The sequence below is a fragment of the Pelophylax lessonae genome (assembly GCF_965119305.1).
Source record: "Pelophylax lessonae genome assembly, chromosome: 2".
NCBI lineage: Eukaryota > Metazoa > Chordata > Amphibia > Anura > Ranidae > Pelophylax > Pelophylax lessonae.
In genome coordinates, this window is record NC_138769.1 from 587,870,871 (window position 1) to 587,884,078 (window position 13,208).

At 50.3% G+C, this 13,208-nt stretch overlaps 1 protein-coding gene across 1 annotated transcript in view; it reads right to left on the bottom strand.

Moving 5' to 3' along the window:
- The window catches only part of LARP4 (La ribonucleoprotein 4), a 178,147-nt gene that overhangs the window by 83,013 nt on the left and 81,926 nt on the right, over positions 1-13,208 (bottom strand). The gene's annotated exons all lie outside the window — the stretch shown is intronic.

A 13,208-nucleotide genomic window follows, 5' to 3' on the forward strand; every position in this document is an offset into this window, starting at 1 on the left:
ACGCTCGCGCCACCAAAAAGAAGCATGGATGGAACCCCTGCCACTCGCACCAGGCGAAATAAGCCTTCCAGGTAGGATAATAAATCTTACCTGAGGAGGCCTTCCTGGCCTTGAGCAAGGTAGGAATGACCGCCGAGAGACCTGTCTCTCAAACAGCCACGCAGTCAAAGCCAGCGACTGTAAAGCAGGATGGAAAATCGGCCCTTGAGACAGAAGACAGTCTCTCAGCAGGAGCCGCCAGGGAGCATGATGTCTGCGTATCATGACCGGCGCGGCCAGTCTGGGGCCATCAGAATCACCAACCTCGGTTCCGAGACCAACCTGCGAAGGAACCTGGACAACTGAATCGGGGGAAAGGCATAAATCAGCCGATACTAATGCCAAGGCACCACCAACGCGTCTGAGGCGACCGCCAGAGGGTCTCGTGTTCGTGCCACGAACCTTCCCACCTTGTTGAGACGAGTCGCGAACAGATCCACGTCCGGGGATCCCCACCGCGCACACAGTATCTGAAACACCTCCGGGTGGAGGGACCATTCCCCCTGGTCCAGGGTCTGGCAATTCAGATAGTCCGCCTGCCAGTTCTCCACACCTGGAATGTGAACAGCCGAGATCGCCAGGACCTGTGTCTTGACCCAGGACAGAATCTCAGCCACTTCATTGGCCGCCCGGGCACTCCTGGTGCACCCTTGGTGATTGATGTAAGCCACCGCAGTTGCGTTATCCGTCTGGACACGCACTGGGCAGCCCCTAATTCGATCCGACCAACGGAGCAAACAGAACTGATTGCCCGCAGTTCCAAGACATTTATCGGCAGGGAGGATTCCCCCCTCCGACCAAGTGCCCTGGGTAGACACCTTGCCCAGAACTCCACCCCAGCCCAAAAGGCTGGCATCTGTGGTGACCACAGTCCACAGCAACGGACAAAAGGACTTACCTTCCTTCAGAGCCAGAGACTGGAGCCATCACAGGAGATCCGATCTGACTTGGGGGCTCAAAGGAATCCTTTCCAAAGACTGAGGAGGTCTGTCCCACCGGACCAGAATCTCCGCTTTTAGAGATCTTGTGTGAAACTGTGCAAATGGGATCGCCTCGAAAGCCGACACCATCAAGCCCAGGGACCACATGCAGGTCCGAAGTGAGGAGAACTTGTTGTCCCTGAGGGACCTGACCTCGTCCTGCAGGATCTGGAGCTTGTCCTCCGAAAGACCTTTGTCTGGGCGGAGTCCAGAATCATCCCCAGGTAAGGGAGGCGAACAGAAGGGGTCAAAGTAGACTTCTGAAAATTGATGGTCCACTCAAACTCCTGGAGCGTTTGAACCGTGATCAACAGATTGGCCAACAGAGTGGCACTGGAGTTCGACGTTAATAGGAGATCGTCCAGGTAACCGAGGATGGCAATCCCCTGTACCCGCAACAAGACTAGAACAGGAGCCAAAACTTTGGTAAAAACCCTTGGAGCCGAAGCGAGGCCGAAAGGCAAAGCCACAAACTGATAATGCTCCTCCGCTATCGCAAATCTGCGGTACCTCTGATGACCCTTGTAAATAGGGATGTGTGCCTTGCGAAAGTATTCGGCCCCCTTGAACTTTGCGACCTTTTGTCACATTTCAGGCTTCAAACAAAGATAAAACTAATTTTTTGTGAAGAACCAACAACAAGTGGGACACAATCATGAAGTGGAATGAAATTTATTGGATATTTCAAACTTTAACAAATAAAAAACTGAAAAATTGGGCGTGCAAAATTATTCAGCCCTTTTACTTTCAGTGCAGCAAACTGTCTCCAGACGTTCAGTGAGGATCTCTGAATGAACCAATGTTGACCTAAATGACTAATGATGATAAATAGAATCCAACTGTGTGTAATCAAGTCTCTGTATAAATGCACCTGCACTGTGATAGTCTCAGAGGTCTGTTTAAAGCGCAGAGAGCATCATGAAGAACAAGGAACACACCAGGCAGGTCCGAGATACTGTTGGAGAAATTTAAAGCCGGATTTGGATACAAAAAGATTTCCCAAGCTTTAAACATCCCAAGGAGCACTGTGCAAGCGATAATAATGAAATGAAAGGAGTATCAGACCACTGCAAATGTACGAAGACCTGGCCGTCCCTCTAAACTTAGCTCATACAAGGAGAAGACGGATCAGAGATGCAGCCAAGAGGCCCATGATAACTCTGGATGAACTGCAGAGATCTACAATGGATAAACAGCAGATATTCAACAATACCTCTAAATATACCAGTAGCGCAAACTTAACAAAAAGAAAGTGCCATAAAAATATTGTATAAAAATACAACTGATAGGACCGCACAAAGTCCAACTGTTCCACAGATGTCACACTAGCAGCAGGAAATGATCATAGTGGCATAAATCAGTCCATGCTCCTTCAATACATCTCCTGGGATGACTGGATATAAAGGTGTATTTCTCAAAAGGGTCACCACCACCACCGTGCTCCAAGATGCTGTGGCCCAACCCACTTTCGTGTTTGAGCAATCAAGCTTATAAAGTTGGTCACTGGTCCGAGTTATCCACACCGGGCATCACACCAACACAGACAATAGAAGCTCGGCAGCATATGGAGAGAAAAGCACAATCCCAATAGCGTGATACCGTTTTTTTTTAAAAGCTTTATTCAATATAAAATAGGTAACACGCTCACATTTTCTGTATATCATCAATCGCATATCACAGTAATCGTTAGAGGGGTACCCTTCGGGAGATGGTGCCCAGGCTCCACGCCGTGGACCTCGCGCCTTCCGGGTATCCCGAACTCCTCTGACGTTAGACTGGTTACACCGCCTGGTCAGGCCCCGACGAGTTTCGTGATTTCCACTTCTTCACCGGGAGCAGAGATCTACAGCTGAGGTGGGAGACTCTGTCCATAGGACAACAATCAGTCGTATACTGCACAAATCTGGCCTTTGTGAAAGAGTGGCAAGAAGAAAGCCATTTCTTAAAGATATCCATAAAACATAAAAAGTGTCATTTAAAGTTTGCCACAAGCCATCTGGGAGACACACCAAACATGTGGAAGAAGGTGCTCTGGTCAGATGAAACCAAAATCAAACTTTTTGGCAACAATGCAAAATGTTATGTTTGGCATAAAAGCAACACAGCTCATCACCCTGAACACACCATCCCCACTGTCAAACATGGTGGTGGCAGCATCATGGCTTGGGCCTGATTTTCTTCAGCAGGGACAGAGAAGATGGTTAAAATTGATGGGAAGATGGATGGAGCCAAACACAGGACCATTCTGGAAGAAAACCTGATGGAGTCTGCAAAAGACCTGAGACTGGGACCAACAAGACAATGATCCAAAACAAAGCAAAATCTACAATGGAATGGTTCACAAATAAACATATCCAGGTGTTAGAATGGCAGAGCCAAATTCCAGACCTGAATCCAATTGAGAATCTGTGGAAAGAACTGAAAACTGCTGTTCACAAACGCTCTCCATCTCACCTCACTGAGCTCGAGCTATTTTGCAAGGAGGAATGGGCAAAAATTTCAGTCTCTAGATGTGCAAAACTGATAGAGACATACCTCAAGCGACTTACAGCTGTAATCGCAGCAAAAGGTGGCGCTACAAAGTATTAACTTAAGGGGGCTGAATAATTTTCCACGCCCAATTTTTCAGTTTGTTAAAAAAGTTTGAAATATCCAATTGATTGTGTCCCACTTGTTGATTCTTCACAAAAAAATTACAGTTTTATATCTTAGGTTTGAAGCCTGAAATGTGGTAAAAGGTCGAAACGTTCAAGGGGGCCGAATACTTCGCAAGGCACTGTATAGATACGCATCCTTGAGGTCGATGGAAGCCAGGAAATTGCCTGGACTCAGGGATGCCACTACCGACCGGAGGGACTCCATTCGAAACTTCTGAACCCGCACAAAGCGGTTTGGAAACTTCAAGTCCAGAATCGGACACACCTTTCCCTCCTTTCTGGGCACTGAACAGATTCGAGTAAAAAACCCAAAACCTGTCCCGCTGTGGAACCGGGACAACCACCCCTTGGGCGAGGAGATCCTGAACCGCCCGATGGAGATATTGGAAACGATCAGGGGTTAAATGAGGATTTGAGGGAAAGAATTAGTCTGCTGGGCGAGATCGAAACTCGATCTTGTACCCTGACCGAATGAGTTCTTGAACCCACCTGTACTGAATCTTGGCCAGCCAAGGTTCTGGAAAACAGCGCAGACGTCCCCCCACCCCTGAAACGGGTGAGGGCGCCCCTTCAGGCCGAGGCGGACTGAGCCGATGTGCCAGTGTGGGCGGCTTTTGACTTGCCCGCCCAAGGCTTCTTCTGGCCACTAGAGGCCTTGAAGGACTTACCTTTGTCTTGTGCCTTAAAGGCACGAAAGGACCCCTGGTTTGGTTTAAAGGAGGGACCCCGCTTGCCACGGAATGATTTTCCCCTGGCCACCTGGGGCAACAGAGTGCTCTTGCCCCCAGTGATCCCCTTGACCAGTTCATCCAGAGAGTCCCCAAAAAAGATGACTCCACGCATAAGGGATGTCAGACACTCTTCTTGGAAGACTGGTCGGCCGACCAGCTTTTTAACCAAACAATGCGACAAATCGCAACTGCGACCGCTGAAAGTCGCGCGACTAAAGGGGCCTCATCTAAGGCCGCGTCACACAGGTATAAAACAGCCTGACCCATTTGATCCACCATCTCCAGAGCAGCAGGAGAGGCGGAGTCAGCAATCAAGAGTGCGCTTAAGCGCCTTGGCCCACTCCACAACAGCCTGAGAGACCATTACCGAAGCAAACACAGGTTTCAGCAAGGAACCCGCTACTAGATGTGGCGGGAAAGAGTTTCCACCTGCCTATCTGTCGGGTCTTTAAACACCGGAGAATCCTCCACGGGCATTAAAGTGGCCTTACTTAACCTGGACACAGTGTGGTCCACCTTAGGAGCCACAGTCCAGCGAGAATCCACAGGATCTGCAAAGGGATAACTGTACTGAAATTTCCTTGGCACCACAAAATTACGTTTTAAGTGGCACCATTGTTCATTCACGGTTTCGTGAAACTCTTCGGGACAAGGAAAAACCTGACCAGATTTTAGGGCTTTGCGGGTCCCAAAGGAAGACCGCTTACCCAACAGGTGGAGCTCATCATCCAAATTTAAAGTGTATTTAACAGAGCTAATGAGCGCGGACACATCAGCGCAGTCCCGTGCTAATCCGGAGAAGGAATCCTCCTCCTCCGCATCAGACTGAGACCCTTCAGGGGGTACGCTGTCCGTGGCAACCAAATCAGGCTCTGAATCAGAAGACTGAGAGGGCATAGGCCTTTTCTTAGAAGCCCGGTCAGACATCAACAAATCCACTTTTGACGCTAAAGTCGCAAGTGCAGCAGTAAGTGAGACTATAGCAGAGGAATCAGGAGTACCTGAAACCTCTAACAGATCTGGGGGGAATTTGCTATCGTGGGACTCCATAATAGCAATAGCAATCTCAATTTAAATGACGCTGGCCCTTTAAATCAGTGATTCCCGCGGTCCCCACCGCAAATGGAGAGCAAGTCCTGTGCTACAGGAAACTGCAAAAATGAATGCTAGCAGGAACGCAGGCCAGGGAACACAATAAAAGCACCCCAGTGTGCTATACTTGCCCCACGCTGCTGAACGATCTGAAGGTGAAGAAAGAGGAAGTGACCTCACGCCTCTAGAGGCAGAAACAGCCCTGAGCCACAAAAAAATGGTTGCCAATACAAGTCTATGGGAAAAGCTCTGGGAAAATGGCCACTGTCCACATAAGGACATTTTGCCCACACTAAAGACTGCGCCCGATCGGCACCAAAAGCATAGTAGAAAATGGCTGCTGCCCTCACTATGAGGCCAAACAGCCTGCCCACACCTATTGCGGCCCCCGCACACCATGTACTGTTCCCCAAATAGTTGCACAAGCACCTAAGGGACATAGGAGACCCCCGCCACCCCTCATACAGTGGTGGAACCGCCACAGCGCCTCGCAGGGACCTACAGACATGAGGGGGACATCACAGAACCCATACCGAGCTGCCATCCCCATAAAACAGAGGGCCCACATACACACTCGACAGACAATGCCAGAGACAGAGGGGTAGCATGGTACTCACCGGTCCAGTGAAAACGTGGGTCCCGCTCTGACAGGAAGCCTCCCACCCTGAGTGGGGGTGCCTTCTGCCGAAGGAGACGCTAGCAACACGCGGGCGTACCGCAGTTAAGACATCCCGGCGAAGATAGCAACTTCGCAGGCTCGACCCGGAGGTCATGGACAGTCGTTTGCGAGGCCTGGGCATACCAATAACCTAACGCTCGATGGCAGGCTGGGATTCCATAAGGCTCTAGAAAAACCAGTTAAGATTACCAGGTCCGCAAACGCTGTAGTCTTCCGAAGTCCGACTAAGTGCAGGAACAAATAAAAAGCTATTTTTTAAAAGAAAAAATACTTTTCTAGAGAGAAAACAAAAATTAGAAAAAAGCTGAGAACGCAGCCCCAGCCAGGGAAAAGCCAGCCTACTCCTAAGCTAGGCAGCAGCAAACTGAATTGGGAATGAAGCTAGCTGGGGGTATTGACCATAGGGACAGCCCCCTGTAGGTGTGTCTATACAAAGTTTTTGTGAATATTCTAACTAAATCTTCTGCCTAGCTTACTCCTGTGAAGAAGGCCAATACCCAGACGTGCAGATTGATTGAGTGGGCAGCAACTGTACAAGAGGATGCAAGAGAAAATGTAAATATCTCCTAAATGATGCAAAGATAGATTTAACTTTTACCTACAGGTAAGCCTTTAATAGGGCTTACCTATAGGTACTGTAAATAAGTGAGTTTCCAACCACTTTAAGGCCTAGAAACTGTTGGATACACAGTTGGAATAGATTACTTCTGAACAAAATCCTAAATGGATACAAGGCTAATAAGCACTTGGGGGAGAAAACTTTCAGAACGCTTCAAACCTCCATGGAGAAATACTTCATAAACAGGTGCAAAGTAAATTCTTTGTAGCCTTAAGAATTAAAACAACCCAAGACTGGAAACAGCACTGGTATAAGACCGATCCTCTAGTTTTAGAGCTGTGCACATCCATAATAGGGGCCAAAACTGTCATATGGCACTTCGTGATGAAATACAAATATTCTTTATTTTCACAACAGCCATTTTTTTTTTTTATTAATGCGACAAGGAATTAACATCACCCCTTATGATAGCATGGGTCACTATAGGTCCTCTTCCTCTATGGAGTGATCTGGGGTTTTATTAGGGGCGGGAACCCTTGTCATCACCAGTAAGAGTAAATTGGGGCGGCTGCAGAGCTGCTCTGATCACTTACTAGAAAGCCTATCACCTGGTCTAAAAAATACCAGGATCATGGCTGCTGCAATGAACTGGATAGCACCACTCCCATTTGAGGACATATGCATATATAGTGGATGGAAGTGGTTAAAGCAACACACCACAGCTTCAAAACTGAATTTTTGTAAAATCTTACCGTAAAATTCCTTTCCCCGAGTCCTCCGACAATCGCCGCCCATTCACACAGTCTTCACTTATGGGGTATTGACTTCATCTCCATAGGAGTTTCTAGGCATAAGACTTGTAAAAGAATAAATCTACATAGTCACACCCATGGGGGCTGTCCTAGTCCAATTCTCCCCTGCAATAGCCATCCCAATTCAGATTGGTCGCAAGCAGGGAAAGTGTACAAAAAGACCCCAAAAAGAGGGGCGGGGGACTCAGAAAGGAATTTTACGGTAAGATTTTACAAAAATTCCGTTTTCTCTTACGTCCTCCGACAGTCGCCGCCCATTCACACAGTCTTCACTTATGGGGATGTCCCAAAGCAGTGTAGACATGAGGGGTGGGCAACGCAACCGCCAGAAAAGCAACGCAGTACCCACATCAGAGAAAGGAACCTTACATGTACAAGGAGGTAACCTTCTGGGTAACAAAAATGGGCTCAACATGAGCAACAACCCAGGAAAACAAATAACCAAGGGGAAAACAACCCCAAACAGCTAGGAACCCGTACAAAAGCAGGGTTCCCTATGGAACTGCCGCACAAAGAACTTTGCGGCCAAAGGATGCATCAGCTGATGCCAGAACATCAATTTTGAGAAAGTGTGCAGCGACAGCCTTGCACACCTGGGCCACCGAAGCCTGATGCCGATAGGCCCAGGACATACTCATCGACCTGGTAGAGTGCGCCTTGACAGGGAAGGGAGGAACCCGTTCCCGCAACGAATAGGCCTGTACAATGGTCTGTCTAAACCATTTGGCAATGGTTGATGCAGACGCAGCCATACCCTTCCGAGGTCCCTCAGGAAAGACAAAAAGAGAATCCGATTTTCGAAAAGGATTGATTCGACGACAGGTAAACCGATTGCCCGGACAACATCCAACGAATGCAAGGCAACCTCCTTTGGATCCTTAGGATTCCCACAAAGCGAAGGCAAACCAATGTCCTCATTCAGGTGGAATTCCAAAACCACCTTTGACAAAAAGGACGGATTAGGTCGCAAGACCACCTTATCCCTATGAACCACCAGGTAAGGGGAGTGGCAGGACAACGCAGCCAACTCCGACACTCTGCGAGCAGAAGTGATCGCTACCAGGAACGCAACCTTCTTAGATAGCATGGGTAACGAAAGTTCCCTGATATTTTCAAAAGGGGAACGCTGCAACACGGACAGAAGCAAGTTCAAGTCCCATGGAGGTAAGGGCTCCCTTCTAGGGGGAGCCAGGTGACGCACACCTTGAATAAAGGTGCAAATAAAGGAATTAGATGCCACAGGGCGCTGGAAAAGAACAGCCAGTGCAGAGACCTGGCCCTTAATCGTGGCCAACGCAAGACGCTGGTCCACACCAGTCTGGAGGAAAGTCAACACCTTCGCCACCGAAAAGGCACGAGGAGAGAAACCCCCTGGACTCCCACCAGGCAAAATACGCTTTCCCTGTACGGTAATAAATCTTACCAGAAGAGGCTTTTCTAGCCTTGATCAAAGTAGTTATGACCTCTGAGGAGAGACCTCTGTCTCAGGACCTGGCTCTCAACAGCCAGGCCGTTAAAGCCAGCGACTGTAAAGCAGGATGGAAGATCGGTCCCTGGGACAGCAGATCTTCTCGCATTGGCAGCCGCCACGGAGGCTCTACGGCCAGGTGAACGATGTCCGCGTACCAGGACCGGCAAGGCCAGTCCGGCGCCACCAGAATCACCCGTGATTGTTCCGAAGCCAACCTGCGAAAGAATCTGTACAACAATTAAATCAGAGGAAAGGCATAGATCAGTCGATACTGATGCCAAGGCATCACCAGCGCATCCGAGGCGTCTGCCAGAGGATAGCGCGTTCTTGCCACAAACCTTTCCACCTTGTGGTTTAGCCGAGAAGCGAACAGATCCACATCAGGGGATCCCCACTTCGCATACAGCATCTGAAAACACCTCTGGGTGTAGGAACCATTCCCCCTGGTCCAGGGTCTGGCGGCTCAGATAGTCGGCCTGCCAATTCCACACCCGGAATGTGAACCGCCGATATCGCCGGGACATGAGTCTCGGCCCAAGACAGAATACTGGTCACTTCCTGGGCACTCCTGGTGCCCCCTTGGTGGTTGATGTAAGCCACCGCAGTGGCATTGTCCGTCTGCACCGTACAGGACGGCCCTGAAGACGATCCGACCAATGGATCAGGCACAGCCTGATCACTCTCAATTCCAATGTGTTTATCAGAAGGGAGGATTCCTCCTCCGACCAAGTGCCCTGGGCAGACAGGTTGCCCAGAACGCCACCCCAGCCCGACAGGCTGGCATCCGTGGTCATTACCGTCCACAGAAGTGGCCGGGAAGGATTTTCCGTCTGACACTGCCAGGGACTGAAGCCACCACAAGAGATCAATTCTGAGAGACACTCAGGTCCAAAGACGGAGGTAGCCTGTCCCACCTGGCGAGGATTTCCGCTTGAAGAGAGCGCGTGTGAAATTGTGCAAACGGTATCGCCTCGAAGGCCGACGCCATTAACCCCAGAGACCGCATAAAAGGTCCTGAGCAACGAGGATTTGTTGTCCCTGAGGGACCTGACCTCGTTCTGTAGGATCCGAAGCTTGTCCTCCGGTAAGAACACCTTTGCTAGAGCCAGAACCATTCCCAGATACGGGAGACGAACCAAAGGCGACAAGGTCGACTTCTGAATGTTGATTGTCCAACCGAACTCCTGAAGCGTCTGGACCGTAGTGGACAGATCGCGCAGCAGGCTCTCACTGGCACTCGATCTTAACAGGAGATCGTCCAGATAACCCAAGAGCGCAATGCCCTGTGCCCGCAAAAGGCCCAGAACAGGCGCCAAGACTTTGGTAAAGACCCTTGGAGCCGAAGCGAGACCGAAAGGTATCGCCACAAACTGGTAATGTTCCTCCGCGATAGCGAATCGGAGGTACCTCTGATGCCCCTCGAAAATGGGTATGTGTAGATACGCATCCTTCAGGTCTATAGAGGCCAGGAACTCCCCCGGATTCAGGGAGGCCACCACCGAGCGGAGTGATTCCATGCGGAACTTTCGAACGCGCACTAAGCGGTTCAGCGCTTTTAAGTCCAGAATCGGACGCACTTTGCCCTCCTTTCTGGGCACAGTGAACAGATTTGAATAAAAACCCCGAAACCTGTCCCGATGAGGCACCGGGACAATCACCCCCTGAGCGAGAAGATCTTACACCGCCTGATGTAGGTCCTGTAACCGCCCCGGGGTCAAGTGAAGATTTGAGGGAAAGAATCTGTCTGCCGTGAAAGAAATTCGATCTTGTACCCTGACCGAATTATTTCCTGAACCCACCTGTCCGTGATTTGGAGCAGCCAAGGTTGTAGGAAACCGCGCAAACGTCCCCCCTCCCCTGTAGTGGGTGAGGGCGCCCCTTCAGGGACTGAGCCGCCGCACCGGCCTGGCCGGATTTTTGCTTGCCAAACTAGGGCTTCTTCTGACTACCTTGGCCCTGAAAGGGTTTACCCTTGTTCTGCACCTTAATAGCACGAAAGGACCCTTGGTCAGGTTTAAAGGATGGGCCCCGCTTACCGCGGAAAAACTTGCCCTTAGGATTCTGGGGCAGCAAAGTGCTCTTACCCCCAGTGACTCCTTTAACCAATTCGTCCAAGGATACTCCAAAAAGGTGAGACCCCCGCATAGGGGATGTCAGCCACCGTCTTCCTGGATTTTTGGTCAGCCGTCCAGCATTTCAACCAGATTAAGCGACGGTTAACCACAGCTACACTGGACAGGTGGATCGCCAAAGGGGTCTCATTAAGAGCCACATCGCACAAATACATGACCCCACCATAAATCTGATCCACCATCTCGACCGTAGTGGGAGGGGAAGAGTCGGCCACGAGGCTGCGTTTGAGCACCTTGGTCCAATCCGCCACAGCCTGAGCCACCATTACAGAGGCAAAAATAGGTTTGAGCATGGAACCCGCCACCATGTGGGAATGTCGGGCAAGAGACTCCAGTCTCCTATCAGTAGGATCCGTAAGCAACGGGGAGTCCTCGGCGGGGAGCAGAGTTGCTTTGTTCAACCTGGACACCGTGTGATCCACTTGAGGAGGCACACCAGCGCGCAGCCGTAGTAGCCGCAAAAGGGTAGAGAAGTTGAAACTTCTTTGGCACCACAAAGGTGTGTTTTAAATTACGCCATAGCTCATTCACCTTATGGCGGGGCAAGGAAAAACCTGCGCCGTCTTGCGGGTCCTGTGTGTACCAAAAGATGACAATGCCCGGAGGATTGGGCTCATCCTCTAAATGTAGTGTTTCCTTCACTGCTAGGATCAACTCATCCATAGCTGCGCATTCCTCGGGTTCCTCCACCCTGCGACCTTCGCCTCCCCCTCAAACTCTTGCGGGTCCTGAGAGGAGCGAGACCCCGAAAGGGCCACGCTACCTACAGCAACCATGTCGCACTCAGAATCAGACGAAAAGGAAATCCTAGGCCTTTTCCTAGCAGCAAGTTCAGACATCAGCACATCCATTTTTGACACCAAAGTTGCCACAATAACCACCAAATTAGTCTGGTTAGAGGATTCAGAGGACCCTGAAACCCCCACCAAGGCTGGAGGGAATTTGCTGTCCTAGGATTCCAAAACAGAAATAAAAAGTCTGTTTTTTTGAACTGGCCTTTTAAGAGCGCTGCGGACTCCCACAGCACACCGCTATCGAGACTGTAAAACACAGACCCCCCGCAGGGACAAAAACTGACCAGGAAGATTGCACAAGGCAGGATAGGAAAGGAACAGCAGGACAGAAACCCACAGTGTTACCAGCTACTTCAATTGGCTCTGTGAGAAAGAAGGAAGTGATGTCACCGCTGGAGGCGGAACTAGGCTGCAGGCCAAGGGAAAATAGATGCCTATAGAAACTAATGAGAGGCTTCAGCAAGATGGCCGCCAACATGTGCTCTGAACGATCGTTTGCCACACACAAGATGGCGCCGTAAGGCGCGAAAATACACTACATAGCATGCTGTATGAGTGCCCACAGTGAAGCCAGACATGCTGCCCACAAGTGACATTAGGAGAGGGACCCCCAAACCCCCACACATCGCTGCTGTGAGAGAATAAAAAACCCCCACAGGGACCGGGGAGCCCAAAATGCACAGACACACAGGACTGCCGACCCCAGACAGAGGCCCCACACAGAATGTACTTACCTGCACCCGATGGCGTGGGGTGCTTCATATCAAGCGGGAAACCGCCCACCCTCAAATGGCAGGGGAGTGCCGCCAGCCCAAACGCAGGACACTAGTAGTGCACGGACGAACCTATGCTGTGTCCAGTGAGGTAGCCACCTCACAAGGCTGCATCCCTGATGGACAGGGATGGGTCATTTGCGAGGCCAGGGCGAACACCTAGCCTGCGAAACGCTCGATGGCAGCAGGGATTCCATCTGACCCTCTCCCGGAGAACCAGGACGGTCAGTCCGATTCCCAGCTCCGCAAACGCCGTCTTCATCCAAAGATCCACTCACTAGTGCTGGTAAAATAAACAGCTAGCAATGTAATGAAAAAAATGACATCTTTTGAAAATAAACAAAGAAAAAGAAAGGCTGAGGCTGTAGCCTCAGCACAGGGAAGCCTATCCACTCCTGAAGCTAGGCAGAAGAAAAACTGAATTGGGATGGCTATTGCAGGGGGGTATTGGACTAGAAGGACAGCCCCCATGGGTGTGACTATGTAGAT